General features: G+C 48.9%; 1 protein-coding gene across 1 annotated transcript in view; it reads right to left on the reverse strand.

Moving 5' to 3' along the window:
* LOC148474690 (cytochrome P450 4B1-like) overlaps window positions 1-12,739 on the reverse strand; it is a 200,924-nt gene that overhangs the window by 175,761 nt on the left and 12,424 nt on the right. The window lies entirely within an intron of this gene.

Raw genomic sequence — 12,739 nt, forward strand, 5'->3', positions numbered from 1 at the left:
GCTCTCCCAGGGTCTGTGTAGATGTAAATCAGCACAGCTACAAGACCTAAACCTCATATAACATTCTGGGCTTTGCAGATATTTTATTGTAGGAAACCTGATAATGTAAGGTGCTACAAATGACCCTCATAGCAGCCAGTATGTCTGTGCACTGGGCTCGGACAATGGCCACCTAGGGTGAAAGCAGACATTATTTCCATGAAGCTTTGTCTTCAAAGGCTAGGTGTCACTTGGCCACTTGTTCTGATTAGCTTATGCATTCCAGTTTTGACATACTGTATAAATTCCTAGCAAGCAGCCATTTCTAAAAAATATACTTTAGTGGAATTATAATAATACACAAACTTTGCCCAGGGCACACAAAATACATACGTTCATGACATGTGGCCTTGATGAATCAATGTAACCCATGGCGATGGTTACACCTCCCTCCTAAAAATGGTGCAGGAAGATGTCAATCATCCATCACCTACCTCCCTGTGCCACGACTTCTATCACATCATCTTTTTGGGAGAGTCCATCTGCATTCCCATGCTCTGCCCCTTTTTTGTGTTGGATGGTAAATGTGTACTGCTATAGTGAGACTCCATCTTAGCAATTTGCAGTTACTCCCGGAAACCTTATTCAACCAGCATAGTGGGTTATGATCAGTAATTACAGTGAAGTCTCCCATAGAGGTACAGCTGCAGCTTTTGCAATCCCCACACAATAGCTAAGCATTCTTTTTCAATAGTGGCATATGCCACCTAAAGGGGGAGCAGTTTCCTACTCAGGTAGAGGACTGGGTGCTCATTTCCCTGCGCATCTACTTGACTGAGGACAGCTCCCAGACCGTAGTTAGAGGCATCAGTCTGCAGTAGGCCATGCTGTGATAGCCTCCACTTTGCTCAGTTTTGGGTGCAGAGTACCTCCCCCTACATGGTGTCCCAGGTACTGCAACTCACTCATGCCAAACTGACATTTCTCTGGCTCGATAGTCAGACCTGCTCCAGTGATTTTGCGCAACACACTATCAAAGTGTCCCAGGTGTTCCTCCCAGGTCTGGTTGAATACAGCAATGTCATCCAAATACGCCACTGCATGTCCCTCCTGGCCTGTCAGCAGGTCATTGACCAGGTGCTGGAAGGGCGCAGTGGCATTTTTAATCCCAAAGGGCATGACGAGGAACTCAAACAGCCCTAATATGGTGATAAATGCGGACCTCTCATGGGCTTCAAGAGACAATGGAATCTGCTAGTACCCTCGGCTGAGATCCATGATAGTGATGTAGCGCACCTGGGCCAGCTGATCCAGCAAGTCATCTGTTCTAGGCATTGGGTAGGCATCAAACACTGTTGCATCATTCAACCTCCTGTACATAGAATCGGGTGCCTACACATTTCTTGGGAACCAGTACTACTAGGGCCGCCCACAAACTGTGGAGCCTCTGAATCACCCCTAGCTGCAGCATCTCATCATTCTCCCTTATCATGGATGCTAAAACTTCTGGGGATGTGCAGTTTGGGTGCCAGTGTTAACATGATGCATCACTAGGTGTGTTTTTCCAGGCTTCCCGGTGATATGTGCCTGATACGGGTGTAATCTGTTAGCTAGCTAACCTAGCTGTACTGCAGACAGCATCTCACCTTGGTGAGCATCTTCCTCCCTGGGCAGCAACTGCCAGGTCTAACAGGGGGGCAAGCTACACACAACTGAAACTCATGCTTCCCTGTCATGATACGCCTTCAGCATGTTGATGTGGTAGATTTTCTGTCTTTTCCGGCCTGCCTCCTGCGCCACTACATATTCTTCATCATTGATGCGCTGTATTATGGAGTAGGGGCATTTCCAGGCAGCCTGCAACTTGTTCTGCTGCAGTGGGTTTAGAACCAGAACCTTCTGCCCTACCTCAAGTATGCACTCGCGTGGCGATCATACCACCTCTTCTGTTATGCCTGCAAAGATTTCAGGTTATCCTGCACTATCCCCATCAAGGATTGCAGCTTCTCCCTGAACTGTGCTACATAGTGTTCTACTGACTGCTCAGGAGTGACCAGCTTACCCTCCCACTCTTCCCTGATCAAATCTAAAGGGCCGCACATGCTGTGCCCATATAACAGTTCAAAGGGTGAGAATCCGGTTGATTCCTGCAGCACCTCACGGTATGCAAAGAGGAGGTGCAGCATGAACCTCTCCCAGTCTCTTCCCTGGGACTCCACAAAGTTCTGCAATATCTGTATTAGGGTGCCATTAAGTCTCTCCACAAGCCCATTCATTTGCGGGTGGTATGGGGTCATAATGAGGTGATACACATGCATCTTTTTACAGAGGCTCTGCATAAGGTTCGACATGAACTGGGTACCTTGTGGTATGTTAAAATCTCTTTTGGAAAACCCACCCTGGAAAATATGTCTATAAGGGCATTAGCAACCTTATCTGCCCAGATGGATGACAGAGCCACTGCTTCCGGACACCGGGTGGCGTAATCTACTACCGTCAAAATATATTCCTTCCCAGAGCTACTGGGAATAGCTAGGGGCCCCACAATGTCTACAATGTTTGTTTAAAGTGGATCTGCAGGCATTTCTCACCCATTTAACTTCCACAAGACAACATACAGACATACACCATTTTTATTTTGCAAGCGCTTCTCATACCATACAAACACCCAAATGTCCTGCCAGGGGAATCACGTGAGACACTTTCAACAAACCATTCCTGTAACACTCGAGCACAATCAATTGCTTTTCAATAATTACATCTGAATGCTCACTATTGATGTTGTTCTCTCTATAAAAAAGACAATTTTTTCAAAATATTATATTTGAGTCACCTTCTGCACACATCTGATTAGCACGAGCCCTTACAGACTCCAAAGTTGGGTCTGTGTTGAGACATGCTTTAAACACACTCTGGCCAGTGGGGGGCAGCAGACTGGGAGACTGCCCCCTCCCTCCTCAGCTCTTACAGGAGAGAAGGGGGATTGCCTTCCAGTCAACTGTCCTCCACACCTGCAGGGGTTAAAACATACTCTTTCAGTGCTGCTACCTTCACACCTGCAGGGGTTAATATACACTTTTCCCTTAGTGCAGCACTGCATGTAGTCACTGCGGCAACAGTTGTAAGATCATAAGCTAACTGTACATTACTCTGTGTTATGCTAGAACATGCATGATTACACAATCAGTCTCTGTCCTGTGAAGTTGAAAAGAGTTATTCCCTGCATTATCAACCACATCATCCTCAGTACATATTGACTCTTTAGTACATATACTGTAGGCATTGGTGTTATCTGTGGAGAAAAATAATTGACATGCAGTTTCACATCAGGGACCACATTTTGGTCAGTTACATATATGGCAAACATTTTACCCAGATCTGTCCCCAATAAGACCGTGGTGGGCAGGTCCGCAATTACCCCAACATCATGGATTCCATGACCTGCCCCCTCAATCTAAATAAACCCTGGCTAGGGGTACCGCAGAGTGTAATCTGCCCACCCCCTGCACAGACATTGTTCTCTCATGTAAAATGTTCTCGGAACGCACCAAATTGAGATGTACCAAAGTCACATCAGCCCCAGAGTCACGCATGCCAATGGTTAACTTTTCGCAGACATGTACTTCTTGCATATTGTCCCATGGTCACTTGTGGGGTCTCCCAGCATACAGGACAGTTGGCACAGACTTCCCTGCTGGTCCTCCCACAGGAAGGGATGTTGATTTCTTTTTGGAGGGACAATTGGCACAGACGTGCCACATCATGTTGCAATTAAAACACATGTGGGCATCGCCCAAACCAGGTTTACCCACCTCCCCCCCAAACAGTGCAGCCACAGCTGATTTCATTAAAGGGGCAAACGTGGGAAGCCCTCCAGGTCGTTTCTCCTTTCAGGTCGACTGCCTGGACATCATAAACGATTTCTTCGCTGCCAGAGCCCTGGTCACGATGTACTTGTCAGCCAGGCTGGCAGCTTCTTGCGATGACTTAGGGTCATGGTCCATAACCATTCTTTCACCTCCATGGGGCACAGTGTTAGGAACTGCTCCTGCAGAATGAGATCTTTCAGTTCATCAAAGTCTGTCACTTTCAATCGGTCAATCCACTGATGCATCATGATTGACAATTGTGCTAATAGTCCCGTATATGTGTTAGAGGGACTGCACTTTGAGTCTCTGAATTTCTGCCGATAAGCTTCTGGGGTGAGGTTGAATCGCAGTAGCAGCACCTCCTTAATGGCACGGTAATCGCCATCCAGCTCTGGGGGAGGTCAAAAAATTCCTCCAACGCTTTCCCCCTCAGCTCGGTGTTAAATAGCTGGCCCATTTGCTGGGTTCCAGTGCAAATTGTTTCAAATCCTTTCGAATCCCCTCCGGAATGTATCAAGGTCACAGTCTTTAGCCAAAACAGGGAATTGGGCGTGTCAGGGCTTTTTCCTACCTGGGTCACAGGTGGTGTTCTGGCCGCGGAGTCTGGCCATCTCCAGCTGGAACTCGCATTCGGCCTGGCGCTCTACATCTGCAGCTTCCCTGTCTGCCATCGCTTGGTACTGCTGCACCAACTGCATGGCTGTTGCAGGGTCCACGTCCTTCATATGCCTTATAGCAGTGTGAAGGTAACTCTCCAGTGCAGACTCACTTGACCCAGCAGAGGTGTCCGACCCCCGCTGGGCATCCATTGTAAAGTCAAGTACAGGCAAAGCCTCTGCAGCAGGGTTGTCCATGGTCTGGCTACCTCCAGCAGCAAGATTCTGATCAGCCTCCTTCAGTGCTCGGACCAGTAGATCTTTGCCCTGGCCAGTCCAGGCAATGTTTCTCTATATAGACATGGCCACAAGGTCATCCCTTTTCAGTTGCAGGTAATCAGTGGTCATTCTGGACCTCAAACTTTTGATAAATAAAAAAGATAGAAAAAGAAAAAGAAGAGAGAGGGAAGGAAACGAAAGATCAACTGTGCACAGTATGTCTTTTTTTCAAATGTTAACCCTGAGCGTACTCTCTGGTGAATTAGGGGGCTATCTTTCTAAGAAGCACACACCACTAATTCACTTAAGCTCTTATGATAAACACAAAAATATTAAATCCCACTGCTTGCCACCAGTTTGTCACGACACCTTGCCCCAGCTTACGCTCAGATACGCCAACTTGATGCAGCTGGGTGGTTCTGATGTGGGTTTTACTTAAGCTGCCACCACGAAGAGTATTAAAATGGCACTCTTACATTCGCCAGACACTTAAATCTCACTTAGGGCTCTATTTATTAACATTATTTTTACTAAAATAAAGTACAAAAGGGTGTTTTCACAATCTTTTCACATTATTATAAATTCACCTAAAGTTACTATAGGGCAATTGGAGTAGAATTCATAAAATGCTACTCCAACCCCTAATTATCACTTATTTTGCAGATCGTATTTCCCATAATTGTAAATTATGGGAAAAGTGACCTGGCCAAAGTTACTAAAAATAAATTGTGGAGGTTATCCAGGGTCTCCCTGGTTACTGGACTCCTGCTCCGCTCTAACAGGCAGAGCATAGCCCGGAGTCGGCCCGAGTGATTAGCTGTGTGGTCCACATGCTGAAACACTGTAAACAAAGAAAAAAAAAATAGTGAAAAAAGAACTTACCAGAGGCCAGGGCCAGTGATCGGTGCTCCAGTGATGTCCCCCCTCTGGTCAGCTGGTCTCCCATCCTGCACTGGGGCCCGGTCGTCACCTGACCGGGTCCCAGTGCAGGATGGGATGTCAGCTGACCGGAGCCACGGAGGACATCACGGGAGCACCGATCACTGGAGATAAGTGTAATTAAGGGAGGGGGGTCACGGGGTGTTATGATCGTGGGGGCGGGGCTTAGTGGCGGCCAGTCGGCGCATGCTCTTGCACTTGTCATTTTTTTTGGGGGGAAAATACCATGATAATAAGTGTGCAGACGGGATTCGCAGGGACAGTGCTTTATTGCAAGCTCTGTCCCGCCGAGGGTTTTTTAGTAAATTCCTGTGATATTGCCTGAATTCGCAATATGAATTTAGTTAGTAATATCACACTACAATCTGCATTCAAAATGCAGATTGTAGTAAATAGAGCCCTTAAACTCACAATTATTACACAAGTGTAGCATTGGCCTCTCCAGGCACGTGAATTAATTACAGCACAGAGATAATGCTGATAACGTTTTAGGATTTAATTGAGAAAATATCTCCAGGGTTAAATTAAAAGGAAAAAACAGGTGAATAAACAAGACATACAGTTATAAATGCACAGATTGACTTCAGATAAAAGTAAATGATAGAAAGTCAGAATCCTAAGTTATCTTACTCGGAGATCTTAGGGGATCTGTGTGTGAAGGGAGACCACCATAGACCGCAGATGGGGTAGAACTCCTAGCATGCAGCTACTCCCTTGAAGAGTGAATGCCATCCAGCAGGAGTAGCTGGCTCTTATGGTTCTACAGCCCCCTCTCCCTCAGCATCCCCCACCCTTCCTAGGCTCAAAAGGACTGTCCTTTGTTCTCCCAGGGTCTGTGTAGATGTAAATCAGCACAGCTACAAGACCTAAACCTCATATAACATTCTGGGCTTTGCAGATATTTTATTGTAGGAAACCTGATAATGTAAGGTGATACAAATGACCCTCATAGCAGCCACTATGTCTGTGCACTGGGCTCGGACAATGGCCACCTAGGGTGAAAGCAGACATTACTTCCATGAAGTTTTGTCTTCAAAGGCTAGGTGTCACTTGGCCACTTGTTCTGATTAGCTTATGCATTCCAGTTTTGCCATACTGTACCCATTCTTAGCAAGCAGTGATTTCTGAAATACATACTTTAGGGGACTTATGATAATATGCACACTTTGCCCAGGGCACACAAAATACATACGGTCATGACACCTGGCTTTGATGAATCGCCGTAACCCATAGCGATAGTCATAGGGGACATAACTTGTTCACCATAGGGTTAGACATTATGTCTTGGGGACCAGACCTCTCTGTGCCTATTTTGAGACTAGCAATCTCCATACCCGCAAGAGTAGATTCTAGCACAGGACTGACCATACCAGGCCCCATATTACCCACGATAACCAGTCTAATGAGCTCCGCTCTGGGGGGCATGGACACTACCTGCTATGTGTCAGTAGCCACACATTTTGGTACACCCATGACTGCTAACAAACCCCAGTTCATCGCTTCAGGGATGGCTGCAAACACGGGTGAGAGACAGTTCTGTATTGTCCCATATAGTGGGACATATGGCAACATCCCTTTCCCAATCCTATCTTGTCCCTGTGCTGTGTTGGAAACAAACCTCACCCTGCACAAATAATCTTCCTCCCAGTACAGCTTGTCATGGACGGCTGCACTGAGAGGCTGATCAGTTTGTATGCTCAGGAAGTCCAGGGGAAGGGGTCAGCCCCCTGTTCCATCTGAATAGCTGAGCTTTTCCCAGAGGGCTCAGGAGGTGGGTGGAGATCTTTTGTGTGAGTGAGATGATGGAAAGAGGGGGGGTCATGGGGGAATCTGTAGAATCGCACTGGTCTTCCTCACAGCGGCCACTGACACCTCCCTCAGCATCACATCACCTGAGTCCTGGCTCATACTCTGACTGCCTGGCTCTGATACATTTCCCCAGCACAACCATTGCCACCGATACCACAGACATTCACAGAATTATTTGCTAGATCAGAGGAAAGTTCAGTACCGCATAAAGGTTTCTACAGGTCATTTCTCAACATAGACCCATTATCATCCCCAATAGCATCCTTACCCATGCCTGGATGAGCATCCACAGGTACCGGACGAGATGTAGTGTTAGCAGACATTATGGCAAAAGAACATTCATCTTGGACAGATCTGTCCCCAGAAAAACATTTGTAGGCAAATGCCTCACCTCCCTAATGCCTCACCTCCCTAATGCCTCACCCTCCTTGGAATGCTAAACTCTGTAATGCACTGTGAGTGGGTGGGTGTTGCTCCTGTGTGAGTGAACTGCTCTCACAGGGGGAGTCCGGGGGGAGAGATGTTGCAGCATGTCTCAGCTCTCCCCCAAACTGTGCTTTCTCAGAGCATGTAGTGACAGCACACATGTGTATGGCTTTATCCTCAGCAGAAATATCAGTAACACATACAGCCTTCCCCTGGTCCCTCCCACATGTACAGCCTTCCCCTGGTCCCTCCCACATGTACAGCCCTCCTCCGGTCCCTTCCAGGCGTACAGCCCTCCTCCGGTCCCTTCCACGCGTACAGCCCTCCCCCGGTCCCTCCCACGCGTACAGCCCTCCCCCAGTCACTGCCATGCGTACAGCCTTCCCCCGGTCACTCCCACGCATACAGCCTTCCCCCGATCACTCCCACGTGTACAGCCTTCCCCCGGTCACTCCCACGCGTACAGCCTTCCCCCGGTCACTCCCACGCGTACAGCCTTCCCCCGGTCACTCCCATGCGTACAGCCTTCCCCCGGTCACTCGCACACACACAGCCTTCCCCCGGTCACTCCCACACATACAGCCTTCCCCCGGTCACTACCACACATACAGCCTTCCCCCAGTCACTCCCACACATACAGCCTTCCCCCAGTCACTCCCACACATACAGCCTTCCCCCGGTCACTCCCACACATACAGCCTTCCCCCGGTCACTCCCACACATACAGCCTTCCCCTGGTCACTCCCACACATACAGCCTTCCCCCGGTTACTCCCACACATACAACCTTCCCCCCGGTCACTCCCACACATACAGCCTTCCCCCGGTCATTCCTACACATACAGCCTTCCCCCCAGTCACTACCACACATACAGCCTTCCCCCGGTCACTCCCACACATACAGCCTTCCCCCGGTCACTCCCACACATACAACCTTCCCCCCGGTCACTCCCACACATACAGCCTTCCCCCGGTCATTCCTACACATACAGCCTTCCCCCCAGTCACTACCACACATACAGCCTTCCCCCGGTCACTCCCACACATACAGCCTTCCCCCGGTCACTCCCACACATACAGCCTTCCCCCTGTCACTACCACACATACAGCCTTCCCCCGGTCACTACCACACATACAGCCTTCCCCTGGTCACTCACACACATACAGACTTCCCCTGGTCACTCCCACACATACAGACTTCCCCTGTTCACTCCCACACATACAGACTTCCCCTGGTCACTCCCACACACACAGCCTTCCCCCGGTCACTCCCACACACACAGCCTTCCCCTGGTCACTCCCACACATACAGCCTTCCCCTGGTCACTCCCACACACACAGCCTTCCCTTGGTCACTCCCACACATACACATACATACAGGATGGTAGGAATGATGTTGGACACTGGCTTATAAGCTTGTGTCAAACGTCATTCCCTACCATCCCACAGCTATAGCGAGCGGCCAGAAAGATGGTCGCGATGGTCAAGACCATCGCGACCATCATGCTTGCAACGAGACCCTTGTGGTAGGGTCTCGTTGCAGCAAGCCCTAGAGTGCTTTCGGCTCTAACAGTGCCGAAAGCACTCCCACTGACATCACTTGTGATGTCAGTGGGGCCGGCCCCAGATGGTAGGCGTTCCCATGGGAATGCCTCCATCTGGGCAGCCACGCCGCTGGCCCCCCCACCAAAGGGGGCGTGCTGAAACTCAACATCGACAGCACGTCCCCTTTGGTACGAGACTCTGAGTGACGGTTTGGCCATCGCTATCCGGGTGTCGCACATGTGCACGCAGGAGCCGGCTCCGTTGTGCGCATGCGCACTGGGCCACCATCAACCCGCTTGCGAGTGCATAGCACTCACGAGTGGGTCTGAATCAGGCCCAGTATCAGAGGCACTGTGTGTTAGACCTCTGAGCTTCTGCCTGTAAGATTCTGGGGTAATGTTAAATCGTGCCAACAACACTTTTTTGATTTCGGCATAATTCCCATCCATCTCCCGCGGAAGGTCAGCAAATGCATCCAGCGCTCTCCCTCTTAAGCCAGAGGTTAAATAACTGGCCCACAGACTCGAGTCCAATGATATTGATGGCAAGTCTTTTCAATAGTCCTGAAAAAGGTGTCTAGTTCACTGTCCTTTTCCATCACTGTAAACTGATCTTGATGCGGACGATGGGTATTCGCGTCACCAGCCACAGGCTAACTCCAACTGGAGCCTGTAATAAGCCTCCTTTTCCTCTCGGTCCATAGCAGCTCTGCATTCAGCAACCTCTTTTGCCATAGGAGCCGCTTCCAGGTCTATAGCTGCCCAAAGCTCCGCAGCCTCTCAGGCCTCCTTAGCATTGAACTGCTCCATAAGCTGCAGCACCATAGCCAGGTCAGACTCTTTCACATACTTAAGAACTGACTGCAGGTCCCATAGCAGGGATCCCACTAGATGTGTTAGAGGAGTCCAATCTCTGATGAGTGGGCCCCGTAACTTCCAGTGCCATCTGTTCCTCAACACCAGACCCGGAATCCAAATGATCCCCTCCAGCTCCTTGCTGCTGATCTGTGTCCATTAGGGCTTTGATCATCTGTTGCCTGGTTTGGTCCTCACTGATCAGAACCTTCTGTCTGCACAGAATCGGTATGGAATCCCAGCTGCCGCATGGCCGGCAGTTCGATTCCCGGCAGCGGCAGCCCGACAGGTCAGCAGAGCACGGCAGCGGAAGCCCGACAGATCAGCAGAGCACGGCAGCGGAAGCCCGACAGCACTGGAAATCCTGATCATCCCTAAGGTAAGTATAAGCTAACCTAACCCTAACCCTCCTTAGGAGTGTCTAACCCTAACCTCCCCCAAAGTGCCTAACCCTAATCTCCCCTCTAAGTGCCTAACCCTAACCCCCCCTTCCCTGCTGCCTAGACCTAAGTCCCCCAGGGGGGTACCTAACCCTAAGTCCCCCCGGGGGTGCCTAACCCTCCCCCTAGCCTAACCCTAACCCTCCCGGGGGGTGTCTAACCCTAAGTTCCCCCCCAGTGCCCTAAGCCTAACCCCCCCCCCGCGGCTGTCCGCTCATGGTGCCCGGCATCCCTTCGATCAGGATGCTGGGTGCCTGTCTCTCGGCATCGGGGAAATGACAGGCATCTAGAAATATATGCCCGGCATTTCACCCTCGCTGGGATATGACAGTCGGGAAGCCGGCTGCCGGTATTAAGGCAGCCAGTTTCCCGATTGTATACTGTCTGCACCATGCCTCAAGCTCTTCCTTCCTGAGCTCTTTGTAGTTTACAGCCATCATTTGCCAAAATAAAAATAAGAGAACAGGTGTGGGGAAACAGAAATTGCTTTCACAGTGTGACCTTTTACTAATATAAGCTTTGAGTTCTCGTATCTGGTGAAATTGGTTCCTCTCTCGGAGTACTCCCTCCTTCACTTAAGTTTTTATAAAAAAACACCATTTATTATCCCACCGGTGTGAACCAATTGTCACAGTCCTGCGGGCCGACCCTCCAGATACCGAATAAGAAGAATATAATGCTAAAGCATAAGGAGAGCTGCTGCTTTCACCTGCATACACAATTATCAATACTTAGAGAAATAGGTACATGAGCCATATGAGGCCTTGGGTCATAAAAACATTGATCCAGAACTAGAATGAATGTCTTCAAAGCTTATGTACAAAAAGTTACAAAGAATATAATAATGTTAAAAAAATCACACAGTTACTCACACTTTCCAGAAAATAAAATAACACAACTGGAGAAACAAACCACTCAGTTGGATTAAGTGGTTCTGGGATGAGGCCTCCCCAATGATGAACTTTGGATCCTCTGTATCCTTCGATAGCCTCATGCAGATAAACACTGGACCAGGGTTGAGTCACATTTTTATGCCTGCTTCCAGGCACCCCCTCACCCCCCTCCCTGGGGTGATTTTAACCCTTGTCAGTTCAGAGTGGATTGTCCAGCTGGCTGAAGCTTCAGGGTTTACCGGCCACCTGAGCAGGGGTTCTTTAATTGAACATTCAGCTCTTTCTGAAGTTGGGAAGCAGGCTGCAATTCATACCTGTTAAGACCAGTGCCTTTCTGTGTAAACAACTATATTTTGATCGCTGCCCCCAAACAGGACACAGGGCTCTTAAGGACTGGTTTATCTAGGGTCTGGCTAGCTGTCCTATTATTTCCACGGACATATTTATGTATGCCCTATACATCCAGACAGGTTTATGGCTGACCCAGGAAGACAGACCTCCCTGTAACCTCTCTTGCCCAACTTCAAAAGGGCTGGTCATCTTTCCACACACAAATGATGCTACATACAAATTTACAAGGGAAAATGACATGTTTCTACCAACCCAATATCATGTGTGGTTATGTCTATGCTGCTGTGATAGGAGGTTTTCTGCTAAATCTGGCTCCTATATCATCAGACTCTTATCCATCCTACCCATCACCACCAGCAGCACCAGCACCCAGGGAGAGAAACAAATCCACCCAGCAATACTCTGGCCTCATTATCTGTATGCTGTGTTCTCTATGGGCCCCATTTGACAATTATATATAATCTCTTTAGCAAACGCTTAACGGGTTATGTCATCATTTCAGTGTTCATCAAACAATGGTAATCTAAGATTACTGCTGTTTGTTACTGCACCGCTGTTGCCATCTTTAGAAGACAAGAGCAATACAATCCCGTTTTCCGGCAATGGGGACCCAGCGCTGCCTCTCCGGCTTCAGGTACTGCCAGGTGACACATTCATGCGCATATGCAGACTGACCTGCGCATGACATAGAAGCCCATTGATGGCAGCAATAGGCTCATATATGAAAGTAACTATTCTCCTGATTTATAAAAGCTCATTA

This window comes from Taudactylus pleione, unplaced genomic scaffold (assembly GCF_031769625.1).
Source record: "Taudactylus pleione unplaced genomic scaffold, aTauple2 ptg000819l, whole genome shotgun sequence".
Taxonomy (NCBI): Eukaryota; Metazoa; Chordata; class Amphibia; order Anura; family Myobatrachidae; genus Taudactylus; species Taudactylus pleione.